We start from the raw sequence: 15,202 nt of genomic DNA, 5'->3' as shown, positions 1-15,202 counted from the left end.
AGGCATCCTTAGAACTTTAATCTCTGTCCAGGTGCAGTGGCTCATGCCTGTAATCCCAACACTTTGGGAGGCTGACGTGGGAAGATCTCTCGAGTCCAGGAGTTCAAGGCCAGCCTGAGTAATATAGTGAGACCTTGTCTCTACCAAAAATTTAAATAAAAATTTAAAAAGAACTTTAATCTCTTTGTAATCAAAACAAATCTTCTCTTAATAAGGATGCATGCCAATCCTCTTTAATTTGTCATAGATATTAACTGTGGTTTCCCAAATCTTCCACAATTTTGTGTTACATTTGCAATCCCTGAAGAGTCCCCTAACCCACATTTCTGTGGTCACCATCATGGCAATATCACTTTTAGTTTATATAACCTGTTCTCAGTGCAAAGAAGTCCTCTCCCTCATCTCTCACTTGTTTCAACAAATCTGGTAAAAATGCATGAGATGTAAGGATTTTCACATACAGTCTGGGCTGCTTCTTCACATTGATTTGGATGGAATAGAAAGATATAAATATACATGCAGATTCATGTCAAGAGGGCATTCTCTGCAATCAGGCTAAGCACCATTGCTTTAAAAAATTATTTTTCTACCTGTTAAAAAAGTAAACATGTGACTCATACAAATTTTGGAAAATTATAGGGAAAGAAAAAGGAAAACCAATTCATCAGGTTTCCACAATCCTAGAAAAATTGCTGTCAACATTTTGGTCTACTTTCTGATAGCAGATTCTTTTTCCCTATACATAATTTTATTTTCTACATATATTTGCTTTCCTTAGTGGAAATAATGTGGTGTATATGCATCCTTTATATTACCCACTTAACATTATATATTAGCATTTTTACATGTCACTTGAAAATTATTTTTAATACTCTAGAACTAGAGGGGTACAACATGGACTGTTTAATTATTTCTTGATTATTAGATTGTTTCCTATTCTTTCTTGCTTTTAGAAATTAGACCACAGTGGACAGCTTTCTACACAAAGGGTCAAGATTGCTAAGCATGACAATTTTTAAATAACTGAGCCCTCCATCAACTGTTTTTAATTAGTAGTAACACTTCAGTGAAGGTTTAAGGTGCCCACAGTACTTTTCAAGGTGGTATAGAAGAGATTTGGCAACAAAATATCATGTCCCTACCCTTGAGCCTTATTTGAAGAGCTGTGACAGATGGTTTTATCTAGCTGCCCCTCAGAGATCTATTCTTCTTTGGTAGAGGGTTTCTTAGTCAATTGACATCAGGAGGGATCTGCTTCAGGGTGCAGCCTTTGAACATTATTGGGTGAGGATATGACATTTGCAACTGTTGCAGCCATGTTGTGAAGAAAAGCAAGAGCTTAGTCTCAGGACAGAAGCCCATGCTGGAAACTGGATCCTCAGTGATGTTATCAAGCTGCTTATCTGTCCTACAGCCAGACTTCTTATTAAATGAGAAAATAAATTTTCCTCATTCTTTCTTCTAGTTGAGTCAGACTTTGTTAATTGCAGCTGAAAGCATCTGAACTGATAAAGTGAAACCAAGACATACCATAATAATGACTACCATTTATAAAATATATTACATACTTTATCTTTAGTAGAATAGTAATTCCCCTCACTGAACAGATGAAGAGACTGAGTATTAGAGGAGCTATGCAACTTGCCCCAGATCATGGAACTGGGATTTTAATCCATATTTGTCTGAGTCTAAAGCCTTGTGGATTACAGAAGTGAAGAATGCCAATCATTTTATCTATGAGGCTGAAGAGGAAGTGGGTAGCTTGCTTAGCTTCCAAACCCTTTGTTGAGATGTGCATGTGTGGAGCTTACTGCTTTATAAAATCTCTTTGCATACTAACTTATTTTATCTTCCCTTGTATAACCTGTGGAAGAGGAGACGGGTCCAGAGTTCTAACTGTTCCGTCCAAAAGCACAATGCCAGCTGGCATCAGAGGCTGAACTGGAATCCAAGTTCCCTGACCAGTGGTCCAGAACGCCCTCCGTAAAGCCCCCTACTCCAGTGCTCAGGAAGAACCCCGGAAGCCCACCGCTGTGGGAACCCACTGCTGGGAAGCCACTGCTGGGGAGGCCTGCTCCAGGACAGAACCCCTCCGTTTCCTGGCTTGCTTTCTTTAGTCCCCACCATTCAATGTGCTTATTTTCTCAAGCGCAGCATCTACCCTGTGGCACTGTTAACAAATATAATACATCAGAGAAAGAATTACAAATATTTATGGTTGTAATAACTTCCCACCCAAAAAAGGGGCATGGATCAGATCATTAGAGAAAATCAACCCAGCATGAGGTATGTTTTTTATTTCTCCCTTAGATTTTAATTCAGATAATGTACATGCTTTTCTGGGGGTGAGAAACTTCTGCTTAGAGAAACAGGATTTCACATGGCAATGATGCTGGTTTGCAAATAGGAGATTTATTTTTTGATTCACTGATTATCTCAGAGTTCTGTAACCCAGAAATCCCTCAGAGGCTTTACAACCAGGACTCTGAGATTCTAGGAGTGACAGCATTCCAGTTGATGTGTGAGTCTAAAATACACAGTGCCTTCTCTTTCAAACACTCTGTCTCTTTCACAACCTGCATTAGAGGAAATCTTTCTGTTAATGTGTTTTTAAGGTTCAACAAGAAATAAAAGCAAATGGCTTATTCTAAAAGACTCAGTACATTGACATCTGCTGTAGAAATTTCCCTGACCACTTACCCTTGGGATGGTTTGAGGTTCCTCTTCTGTCTACAATCCCATGAAATGATTCCTACTCAGCACCTCTTGCTCTGCATCACATTTGGCTCTCTTGTCCTCCATCTCCCCCACCAGCATCTGAGGTCCTTTAAGCAGAAACTATCTATTTGCGTTTCTATCCCTAGTCCTCAGCATGAAGCTTGCCATGGGACTAGGTGCTCAATACATGTTTATTCAATGACTCCCAAATGATGCACAAGAAAATAACTCTGTGTTGGTTTCCATCTGAGTGTTCAGGTTGGTCTGTTGCTGCCAGATGCTGGGCCAGGCCACCTGATGGAGACCAGAAATGCATGACCCAGGCCAGGGAAGCCCTGCCTCTCCCCAACACTGTAGTTCTGTTTCTTTCCTTTTGCTGACAAAGTGCTCGTTCTGGAACTGAGCTATGACTAACACTCTGCCCCTGAGCAAGGTGCCTGCCCCAGGGCTGCCTTTCCCCCTGGGGGCCTGAGGTCTGAAGAGATGGAGCTACAGAGGGTGGTAGAGAGTGACAGTGAGGGCCTTGGCATCTGCCCTGCAGCCAAACACCAGCTGAGGATGCTCTGGTCCAAGTGCTGATCCTGTACTACACAAGGCTGCAGCCTTCAGTCCTCCTTTCCTACGAGCCTGGATTCTCAAGGAAGCTGGAACAGAGATGGTACCTTGGGTGCCAGTCTGTACTAGACATTAAAATAGCAGACATGGGGGAAAAGCGTATTCCCAAGAACTTTTTTCAGAGAGGACAATCTGATAAACTCTGGGGGATGTTGTGGGGCTGAGGAATCATGGATGCCTCCTAACTGCCTTCTTAGGAGGGGAACTCGGGTTATCTGAGGGCTCCAGGGTTTTGGTGGGGTGTGTACCTCCTCAGGTCTCCCCCGCCCCCCGCCGCCCTTATCCTCACTGCTAAAATGTGCAGCAAAAATTTAAGGACTATCAGCTTGCAGGGGTGTTACATTATTAGCTTGGAGGGTCCCCAGTGGTCTCTCTCCAGCTTAGGGCAGGGGACCTGAGCATGAATCCACACCTGAGGGTGTAGGGAGCAAGGGGAGAAGAAGGCAGTGCCAAGACTGGACAATACAGGCCACTCCTGGGAGCTTCAAAGGTCCAAGGGGCTGAGGGACACATGCTCACCTGGCAGGAAATCACATAGGAGATTGACAGAGCTGGTCAAAGGTGGTGCTGAAGGTGTGTCAGTGAGGACAGAGGCAGGCTTAGGAGGCTTGAGCATGGGGTTAGATTTACTCTGCGCCTATGGATATGGAGAGTCCAGGGCTAGACCCTTTCTAACTTTTCCTCAAGGCTCCAAAGCCCCTTTTCCTGGAACAAGCTGCACTCTGCCCAGAATAGAATCACACAGCCAAGGGAAGCTATCTTTTCCCACAACCTCTCACAAGCAGTCAGCTAGGGCAGCTTGCCCTTTACCTTTCATAACCAAGCCCGTCAGTTTCAGCCCATACCCCGCGAAAGATGAGAGAGCATTCCTTGATACTCCCAGCACATCCTTTGTATGGTACCACTGGGTGGAGGGTTGCTTCTGGCACCCAGTGAAGTTACTCCAGGTCTTATTTGCTGTCCCCTCTGTTCACCTCTTATCAAATGAACAAGTCAACGTAACCAACTCAGGCTCTCAAAGACTTGCCTTGTCTTCTGTTCCTGCCTTCCCTCACTGCCGCTGTCTATGTTTGCATTTCTGAAACTGCTTGAGGCTGTAGTTGCATCCCTCAAAGTGGTCTTTTCCTGCTTTTGACATGGTTCAGGGCTCCAGCTAACAATGAACTTGTTCCTGTATCCTTTTTTTCTTTTTTTGGAAGGGGGAGTCAATAGTCAATACATACATTATGCATATAAATACATATAATACAATAATAATATGTGTATTGACCCCTGCCCCCCCCCCAAAAAAAAAAAAAAAACTCAAATACAATGGAAGCATGGGCATTACATGGTTGCAGGTCAGGCCTGCTCGGTGTCACCCTACTGTCAGCAGCCCCACTGGCATGAGGTGTCTGCTCAATGCCAATAGGTAAAAAGTATGCCCAGTAGCATCTGACAGTCACTAAGTCAGGACTGTGTCATCAGTTTATCATTTTCCTTATTAGTCCTATCACTCACTCTTCTCCTTCTTCTAGGGGGAGGTGATCAGGTTGTTACTTTCCTTTTTAAACCCATGACTGAAACTCCCTTTCCTAACTTTCCTTGACCCAGTGCCCCAATCTCTACCTGAAAACTGAAAATGGAAGTGAACTCTGACAAGGCCCCCCAGTGCCCAGAGTCTGTGATGTTCTCCAGGTGGGCAGTTGTCCTGGCAACCCTATTCCTCTGTGCATGGAGTTCTTAGGTTCTTTAGGTCTCACGGCTGGCTTGCACCATGCAGAGCTCCTGAAGGTAACCTGAGCACAAGGACTGTCAGAGAAGCTGAGCTTCCAGAAGCCACAATGCATGGTGATTAGCAGTCAGACCTGGCCATACTTTATGATCCCAGGTGACACTTCAGATGCGAATGCCTCTCATGGCATGACAAGGACGTTTGTTTACGACACTGGAATACAGTGTTCAGAGACTGCTGGGAATGCACTTGCAATAAAATGGAAAAGCCATAAAGCAGCTGCGAGGTGTTTGCAGCAAGAGCGGCCTTTTCTCTGAGGGGAGGTGACTGAGTTGCCACTTCTCCAGAGCATCAGCAGAGTGCTGTGCCTGGGGCACGTTTCAAAAGAGCAAAATGATTATTATTTGGAGCAGAGACAGAAAGAAATTCCCAGAAGGGTTTGCACCTTTGCTTATTATTAGAGTGATCTATGGTCATGCTAAGGCACATGCTCAGAACTTTCCATGTGTCATCTCTCTATTCCTGACAAACCTCTTATCATGGTACCTGTGGATGCTGTTGCTGGCTGCCTTCCCAGCATCCATTTCCTATCCCACTTCCTAATTAGATCCTGATTTGTTCTGCAGCTAGCCCTTCCCTAACCCTACAGGGGCAGCCTGATTACTTAAGAAGCAAATTGGTGTACGGCATTCTCTTGCCCACTGTCACTCAATTGAAAGATTTTCATGACCATGGCTCAGACAGACTGAGGTTAAGGACACGTGTGCCAGGGCCAGAGGAATTGATTCTCCTGTTCTATCATGCTGGGCAAGAACAAAGAGGCACGCAGACCCAAGTACCAATGGCAGCCACTTTAGGATCTCACGGAACTCACCCTCAGCATGGCACCCATGCTGAAGATGCCCGAGCAGAAGGACAGGGAGACTTGGGTCCCTGATGCTATCACTGAGCTGCTGGATTTGCCCACCCTGGCTCTAGGTGTCTTGTAGTATGAAACAAGACATTTTCTTAATTCCAAATTCGGGGTAAGTTAGAATTACTCTTACACTCAGAAAAATCCTAATCGATCTAGGACTATTATCATTCTCATTTTACTAATCAAGAAACTGAGGATTAAGAGACTAGTTAATTTGCCCAAAGTTATATAGTTAGTAAACAGTATAAAATTCAAGGATAATTTAACTCCAGAGTCCAAACTCTTAATTATTCTTATTTATGGGTTCTCACAGTAATATGCAGAAATTTTACAATTCACCTTCATTGAAGGGAAGAAAAATAAATCAAGATTGTCTTCCAAGAACTCAGAGGACAGATTGTTTTGCAGGATGGATTACTTATAATAATTATTTTAAAGTTTAAATTCTCCACTTTACTCTTTCTCTGGACTCCTCCTCAACATTTAGCACAAGCTTAGGTACAAAGTAGGCACTAAATGTATACTTTCCAAATAACACCTAAGATCTCCCAGCACAGACTGGTGGCTCCAATAAGGACCCTCAGGTTTCCAGACCCTTTCCTGCATCACGGTAAGTACCTCGAACTCTAGCATTTAGAGACATTTATGCCAAAGTCTGTTTAGCCAATAGCATGAAGAAAATCATCACCTTTTAGCAGTAGCAAACTTTGCACAGTTAATCACTAATGTTTAGGTCACAGCCTGAGACCTGAGGGGGCCCTTGATAATCTCCTAGGCATAGACGTATGAGAGGGGCTCTTCAATAGCTGCTCTACTCTGCTAAGTACCAGGAGCTTCTGCATAAACCCAGCATCCTGACATCACCCTTTGTTTGAAAACCCAAATTCCTGATCTACCTGCTCTGTCTTTACTAAACCTGACCCTACTCTCTGCTCTCCCCACAACCATTGGGATTTATCTCACTACTTATATTTCCAAGCCCCTCCTTGCCACTTCATCATGGCTCATGTTCCCTTCCCTGTGTCTCATGGCCTTGGCTTGTCACTGGACCACACGTCTGTCTTTGCCCAATGCACCTTAGCTTACCTGGGTAAAACCATTCCCAGAAGACTGCCTGAGAGATGGTATGGTGCAGGTGTTAAGACTATTACCTCTGGAGCCAGGCACCGTGGCTCCATCATTTACAATGTGAGCTATTTTGGACGTGTCACCTAATTTCTTTGTATCTTACTATCCTCATCTAAGATGGGAAAAGTAATAGTTCCTACCCCATACAGCGGTAATGTGCGCTGGGTCGCAGTGTAATGAATGAGGTGCATGACACCAGCGGGCACTATTGATATGATGCACTGCCTGCACAGCAGCACAAGGCCGTCTTGACCTTCACATAGCGAGCAATTAATGCATGATCTTATTGTAATGAGGGGAGGCAGTCTCTAAAAGCCTTGATTATAAAAATTACAAAACTAGGGGAGGCACAGAGAGGCTTCCTAAGGAGCTAACAAATCTGGTACTACATGCGAGGGAGAAGAAAACAGTTACATCTTTAATATGAATTCCAATGTTTATTCATTTCTCTAACAATTGTATACTGAGTCAGGTAACAGTCAAAAAACCTTTATAGTATTCAGAGAGTAAGTTAGGTTCCCATTTGAGCCTCAGTACTCCTGAACAAGTAAAGACAGAATTTCTGTTTTGCAGGTGAGAAACAAAGTCTGGAGAGATTGGTGAATCTTGACAGTGGTCACTTATGGGTCTCACACTGGAATTGGGGTCCTGTGGCCAACAGGCTGTAGGAACTTTTATAGAAGGCACACTCCTCCAGTGGACTGCAACTAAGGGAGGGACACTCTCAGAAGACAGGCCTGGTTGGGAGGCTGCCAGCAGGTCTATGGCTGCTGAAGCCTCACTCCCTACTTCTTTGGTCTTTGCAGCTGAGGTTGCATCAGGAAGCTATGGCTTCCAACCACTTGAGGAAACTTATTAAATGAGCTCCCCGAGAAGAGTCCCTGAACTTTTCCCACCTGCACATTCAAAGGATGATGCAAGGAGCAACAATCCTGTTTATAACTGAGCCATCTGGTCCACTCAACACTTCTCTGGTATAATTCATGAAGATTTTTTTGTTTGTTTGTTTTTTAAGGGCTCAGCATCATTATAAAGAAGCATTGTTCCCAGAGGATCCACTAATCTGGGAAATCACTGAAACTCTCAACTGAAAATACCTCTGATAATTCACTTTATTATGACTCTGCCTAACACCACGAACGAATTTTCTTGATGTTCTGGAATTGTCTCTAAGGTGAGACAATTTCCCCATCAGTATATTGACAGCCTACCCTGCATTATTTCATGGCAGGCTTTATTTGCATTCACAGTGAGTTTAAAACTTGGAGTAGTTTGATGAGATTAATATGAGGTGTCTCTTCAAAAGTTGAGTGGTATAACAATTTAGCAATGCCTCCACTATGTGAAATGAAATATTAACTTCACAAACACAGTGACAGATTAGAATATCACTTGCCTCCAAGGCAATTACAGCTTCTGGTCACACATTACTACCCACCGTGGGAAATGTGTGAGCCTCTCTCTTAATCACCCCCAGCAGGTATTCACCAAGCACCTGCTTGTATCCCACACTACCCTGAGAGATCTGAGACACAATCCCTGGCCTTAAGAAACTGACATACCAGCAGAATGAACTGATGATTAAAACGGCATGCCACCAAGAGGCAAAACAATGACACAGACACCAAGAGGTATTAAGAAAAGAAGACAGGGTAGCAGAAGAAGGAGCTTCATGGAAAAGAAATGAGATAATTGCAAGAGTGTGGGCACTGTTTAGCAGGTGCCTACTTGTACTAGCATCATGGTAGGCCCCTGATATATGCTATTGAATTTGGACTTGATCACGATTCTATGAGATACATCCAAGGCTCACCTAAGCTCAAACAGCTGTCATTGTTGGCACTGGCATGATCTTGCTTCCCCTCTAGGACTTGAGATTAGGAGTTTCTACCTCTCATGCAGGGTGAGGTCCCATTCCTCATGCCAGCCTCCTGTGCTGGCTTCCCTCCTTCACCTCACTGCTTGCACTGAATGGTAATCATATGCTAATCTATCTATCCCCAGCTGGGCTGTAAAGAGCATGGCTGGGTTTCATTTATCACAGTACCTCTGGCACCTAACACAGAGCCCAATGCACAGCCAGCACTCAGCAGATGCCTACCAAATGAGTGAATGATTTTAAAAACTCCCAGTTCTCTCAGAATTAGAACAAGGGTAAATGCACTATCTTCTGAAAGTCCATCCTGACTGCTTCTCCTTCCACTAAGCTCCCCTCTCTCTGATCAATTGCCTTGGAGAGACAGAAACCATCTGGAGGCAGAGGCCACACACTCTCCACCTTTTATCCTGCCTACCCTCTACCCTGACACTGTGCCATGCTAAGCCGATAGCTCCTGCTTTGGAAACTGATTATAACGGGAGGGACGTGCTCTTGTTAAAAGATACCAGCTCTGATTAGGACTTTTGCTCAGACAGAAAAGGCATTTGGGTCCTCCTGTAAGACACATTGCTAGAGGGAGCCCCACATTCAAGTAACAGCCACTCTGTGGGGCGTCTCTAGGACACCTGAACCTTTTAATCTTCCTTTACTAGTTAAAAACCAGTTTTCAACTAAAGGACTGAGCAAGGAAACAATGGAAGGTCTCACATTTGGCCCACGTGGAAGGCAGAAAAGCCACAGTAGTAAAAGGATAATGGCATCCAAATGAACAAATAAACATTTTCATAATTTGCCTACTAATTAAAATAGCAAATACAATCAAATTCAATTAACATGGATTGGTCTGTGGGGCTTTAAATCAGAGAAGCCTGGTTGATTGCTCTGGAGTCATTAATTAGGGCTGACACAGTTTCTTCTAAGTAAATCCTCTTGGCATATACCTTTCCCAATTACAGGATTCGTGATTGGCTGGGAGATCGCAGGTGTTGTGTATAACTGGACTTTTGGAAGGGTCTGTTTCAAGGGTTTCCCATCATTTTACACACATTTTCACTTATTTAGGTCATAGATCACTTCCACAGCTTCCGAATCTGGTTGGTGCATGTGCAGATTTGGAGCTCTGAGCAGGATCCAGGGATGTGGGTGAAGGCCATCCTCCCTTCCCTCATCAGCAGTGCTTTATTTCCGCTCCTTGCCAGCAAGCACTCACAACTTTCAGGACACTCTAATAACTGCCTTGGCATAGGCTGGAAAGTGATCTAACTCTCTCATTTAAATGAGACCAGAGAAACTTAATGCAACCACGGGATCCCTCAAGGGTATTTCTCTGGTGCTTGCTTTGTGCCAGAGGTTGTTCGTGAATGAAACCATGGGGCCGTTCCCTGAGGGAAGGAGGATTCCTTCCTTTAGGGAGACAGACACTTACATAGATAGTTACACCAATGTCCCCAGGAGCCAGGCCACCACTAAACCAATAAGTGGGCCTGATGAAAGTAAAATAGGGAGGGGTGGGAACCATGGTGAACAGCGCAAGCTCCTTCTTAAGGGAGTGTCCACTATTAGACTCAAAATGATGGTTGGGTCCCAGTTCCCAGATATTCTAGGTTTACTCAAAGATTAGAAATCCAGATTCGTATGCAAAAGCCCCTATTTTTGTTGTTGTTTGTTTTATGTTTTAAGAGTGGCTTATTTAAAGAAAAAAAAAAAAAGCACTGGCTGATACTTCAGGGTATCATGGGGCAGAGGAGAGCATCTAACTCTACCACTCCAGAAGTCCCATGAGGCCTCTAGGGGAGTGGCACATGGGTGGGATCTTGAGAGTTAGCAGCTCTCATCCAGAATAATGGGAGCAGGACAGGTAGGAGGCACAAGAAACAATGCATGCAGAGTCATGGGTTCAAGGGGATAACCTAATATCTTCCCTGTCCCAGGGGTCTTGGCATTTAAACCATGACAATAGAAACAAGTCCAAGGTAGCAAGTAAGGGAGGCAACACGTCAGGAGGCCTGGGGTCTTTCATGTGAAAGAGTGCTTGGCTTTGAATTAAACCCATGATACTTTATCTTTACCCAACTTTTTTCCTAGGAGCTTGGCTTTGAGGATAGTTATTTAGTTTCTCAACTGGAAGACAGAAATAAGAAGAAAACACCGATGGGATTGTTGTGATGATTGCATGAGACAGGGAAATGTCCAGGGTCTGTCATGAACTAATGTTTGCTCTACAAATGGTAGAGTTCACTGCTGTCAAAACTCCCAGTCACACAAAGCACATCATTTCCTTGAACCACTCTATACTACCCACTGTAGTCCTTTGGCCTTGTGGCTACCAGAGGAACTGGTACTGGGGCAGGTCAAAGGGGACAACGCCAAAAAGTGGGGCCTATTCCTGTTTTTTCCACTTTGACCTGCCCTCAATATTCCCAAACTGGCAGATGTCACCTTCCCAAAGGCCTGAGGCAATGGCAAAAAAATTTGCCTGTGCATTTGCTATGATTTGGAGATCAGTGCACTGCGCTTTGTGTCACAAAGTCATTATGATGCCTGGACTTTTTACCCATGACACACTTCACTTTGCGAGTATAGAAATAGCCTCTCAGTAGCTGGTATAGATGCACTGGGAAGCTGTAAAAGCTTCACTGTCAAGCTCTGCGTCATTTCACTCTTGGAATCATTATGCCCCTTTGCTACAACTTTATTACCCATTTGTGAGTCTTCCAAAGCAGTGACCGCAACTGCCACCTCCTCTAGGCACTCTCAGCTCTATTCTGCTTTTGGCCTCTCTCAGCAGTAATTTGTCATAGAATTCAAAATGACACTGCACTCCACTGAACTGCCATCTCTTCTATGCAGTCTTTCGTGAGGGCCCTCCCTAGGTGGAAAAAAAATTCCTCCCCTTTTGGCCTCCTGTCAGGGTACCACGGCTGTGTGGCGATTTGCAGAAGCTATGGATCTTGGAGTCAGAAAGCTCTGAGTCTCAGTTTCCTTTTCTGTAAAAGGAACTAATAGTCTCTAATTTTCAGTGTTATTATGAAGATTAAGCAACATGAAATTTAGGACATCTGACATGGGGAGGGGCTCAATAAAGAGCTGTAAAACAATTTGTTCCACTGATGGGTTTTTTTTTTGGGGCTTTTCTGCCAAAATAGGGTTTCCGGATAGTAGAGGCAGTGTCAGATTCAGCCATCTTTATATCCCCAGTACGTAGAACCATGAATGGCACATTACTTGATTCAGTGAATATAATTGCCTAAACTTTTGCTCCACCAGAATCCTTGCATTGCTTCTTTAAAATGTTTTCTTATGTTCAAAAAGAAATTAACAAATATACCAATAACACAAAATAGAAATTGTTCAGGATTAGGTCGAAGACCTTTGCAGACAAGCTAACAAATATTCCAATTGCTGAAAATGTCAACCCTTTAAAGGTTTTGCTCTCAATTTTCAAAACAAATGCAAATTTCCATCTCTCTTTCTCCCATGTAACCACTGTCAGACTCAAAAACCAAGGCAAACTAAACTATGTTTCTCTGAAAACCTCCAATTTTTTCCTTGACTCCAATTAATTACAATTTCATTGTGGTTTTACAGAGTTCACTTTGCTGCTGATTGCAACACACTGGCTTATCCTGGCTCCTGACAATGCTAACAACATGACAGAAGAAGAGACCCAGAGGTGTCCAGCTTCTGTATTTCTCATTGTTTTAAAAGAAGGCGTAGACTTTCTTGCATGCTTCTGATGCAGAGCAGTTACTTCACACATGCTCACAGCTCAAATTCTACAGAAAGAGTTGTAGACGAAAGGTGATAACCATGGCTGTCAAAGCTGTTGGTATATTTCCTTGGGGAAAAACTACTTGAAAGAAAAAGGAAGAGAAAAAAGATTCCTCAGATGCGATAATGATAGAGCAGGTCAAGGGCCCAGTGCTAACAAGTGAATGGCCAAGCGCCAGCTCTTCAAACCAGCCATCAGCAAGGAAGGCCACACTGTGCAGAATCCATACATGCCAAAAGGGAAGAAGTCACTTAGTTTTGTGTAACTGGGATTCCGATTTGTAAAGTAAAGCTCACCTAGGATCTCAAAATAATGACTTGTTAGAAAAACTAGCACAGAGCAAACAGCTACTGAGAGAAGACCTTAGAGATGCATATCCTGGCCCTCTCATTAAAAATAAACATCTGCATGGCTTCCAAGCATTTGGGGAAGATATCCCTATACTGCATGGGAGAAAGGGAAAGCACTCTGAGTCTGGATGAACTGCAGAAAACAGAACCAGGCTTAATTGCATTACCTCTAATTAAGTGACTCTAATGAGAACTGAAGAACACTGATGACACACATGTAGAGAAGTAACTGGAACAATCTTCATAATTAGAGATGCGACTCAAGATAAGCCCTCTCATTCCCTGGGTGATTCGTTAGCAAAAGTTTGTTCCTCCATCTACCCATCTACCTGGAGCCCAGGATCTGGGGTTGAGTGCCTGTGTAGAAATCCTGGCCACACTTACTGTGGGACTGGGGCAATTTTGTCAACACCCCATGTCTCGTGTCTCACTTTCCTCCTCAGGAAAATGGAGATGATGAAAATAGCACTTATCTCATGGTGTTGTCATGATGATTACATGAGTTATCACATATAAAACTCTCAGAATAGTGCCTTAAACATAATAAGTATCATAAATCTGGCCGGGCGCGGTGGCTCACGCCTGTCATCACAGCACTTTGGGAGGCAGGCAGGTCACTTGAAGTCAGGATTTCAAGAACAACCTGGCCAACACGGTGAAACCCCATCTCTACTTAAAAAAAAAAAAAAAAAAAAAATTAGCCAGGCATAGTGGCACACACCTGTAATCCCAGCTACTAGGGAGGCTGAGGCAGGAGAAGAGCTTGAACCCAGGAGGCAGAGGTTGCAGTGAGCCAAGATCAGGCCACTTCACTCCAGCCTAGGCGGCAAAGAGAGACTCTGTCTCAAAAAAAAAAAAAAAAAAAAAAAAAGGATAATAAACCTTAGCTGTTATTATTATTATTAATTCACACACTAATGCATCATCTATTCGTTCAAACAGCTTTTACTAGATATTTTCAGTGTTCCCAATCCTGGGCTAGGCAAATCTGGTGATATTAGCCTGAATTCAGCAGCCTCTTACTATTTTTAAAATAGAACTCTATTGACTCACTGCCCAATCTGGCTCACCTATTCCTTTCTCTCTCTGCTGTTGTGGCACTGGCTTTCCTCAGCCTCTCTGACTAGCCATGCTTCACCCTTCCTCCATAGGCCCTTTACACAGGCCGTTCCTTCAGCCTGGGATGCTCTGGAATGGCAGAGTCAATGTCTGCTTTTATTTGTTCTTGAACCTGCAGCACCTAACACAGAGGCTGGTTTGTACTAGGTACACAATTAATATTCATTGAATAACGAATACATAAATTTTTTAAATTAATATATAAGACAGCAGATAATAGACAATATTTAGTGCTTGCTCTGTGCCAGACACTGTTCTAAACACTTTTCTTGTATTATCTCATAATAATTCCATCTTGAATGGAATGAAATAGAATAGAATGCAATGAAGTAGAGGAGAGTGGAATGAATTAGAAAAAAATAAAATAGAACAGAATAGGATAGATGACCCTAGCTTAGGTCTATGAGGGAGGGAGACCTGTAAACAAACCACTATAATCAGTGAGCTAAGCACCCTGACTGAGGTGAGTGGAGGGCACTACGCAGCCCAGAAATGCCACCCTGACCGCTTGCAGACATTGATGACGGTCCCACAGAGGTCACCATTACTGAAATAAGGGCAGAAGGGTTGTCTGTGAGAAGCGGGTGGTGCCTTTCCAGAAGAAGGAGCAGCAGTTAAAAGCACCGAGGCCTGGGAGAGCTTGGGAAACCAAATGAATGTCTGAGCCTGGGCCAGAGGGAGTGTGCTGGGTAGAGGTGCGACAGAGGCTGGGGAGATGGGTAGGGCCAGCCAAACGTCAGGGCGGGGAGGGGGTGCGGTGGGGGCGCCTATGGGCCAGTTTGGGTGCTCACTGAAGTCTTTAAAGTGACAGTCAGGTTTATGGTTTATAAAAATAACTCTGGCTATAGCACTTATTGGGGAGAAAAGTTGGGAGACTGCTGTAGTAACCCAGGGGATGTGTTTAGATCTGAGCTCCTGCAGTCTTAGAGGAGAAAGGGCAAATTAAAAGGAGGAGATGGAGGAGGAAGAGCAGGAAAGGGAAACCAGAGAA

The 15,202-nt window shown here is 43.8% G+C and overlaps 1 protein-coding gene across 1 annotated transcript in view; it reads right to left on the bottom strand.

Annotated features, from left to right (window-relative positions):
* The window catches only part of CLSTN2 (calsyntenin 2), a 639,289-nt gene that overhangs the window by 248,956 nt on the left and 375,131 nt on the right, over positions 1-15,202 (bottom strand). The gene's annotated exons all lie outside the window — the stretch shown is intronic.

Source organism: Pan troglodytes, chromosome 2 (genome assembly GCF_028858775.2).
Source record: "Pan troglodytes isolate AG18354 chromosome 2, NHGRI_mPanTro3-v2.0_pri, whole genome shotgun sequence".
In the NCBI taxonomy this organism is placed as follows: Eukaryota; Metazoa; Chordata; class Mammalia; order Primates; family Hominidae; genus Pan; species Pan troglodytes.
The sequence above is the reverse complement of the archived record's forward strand: the minus strand, read 5'-3'. Positions and strand labels throughout refer to the sequence as shown.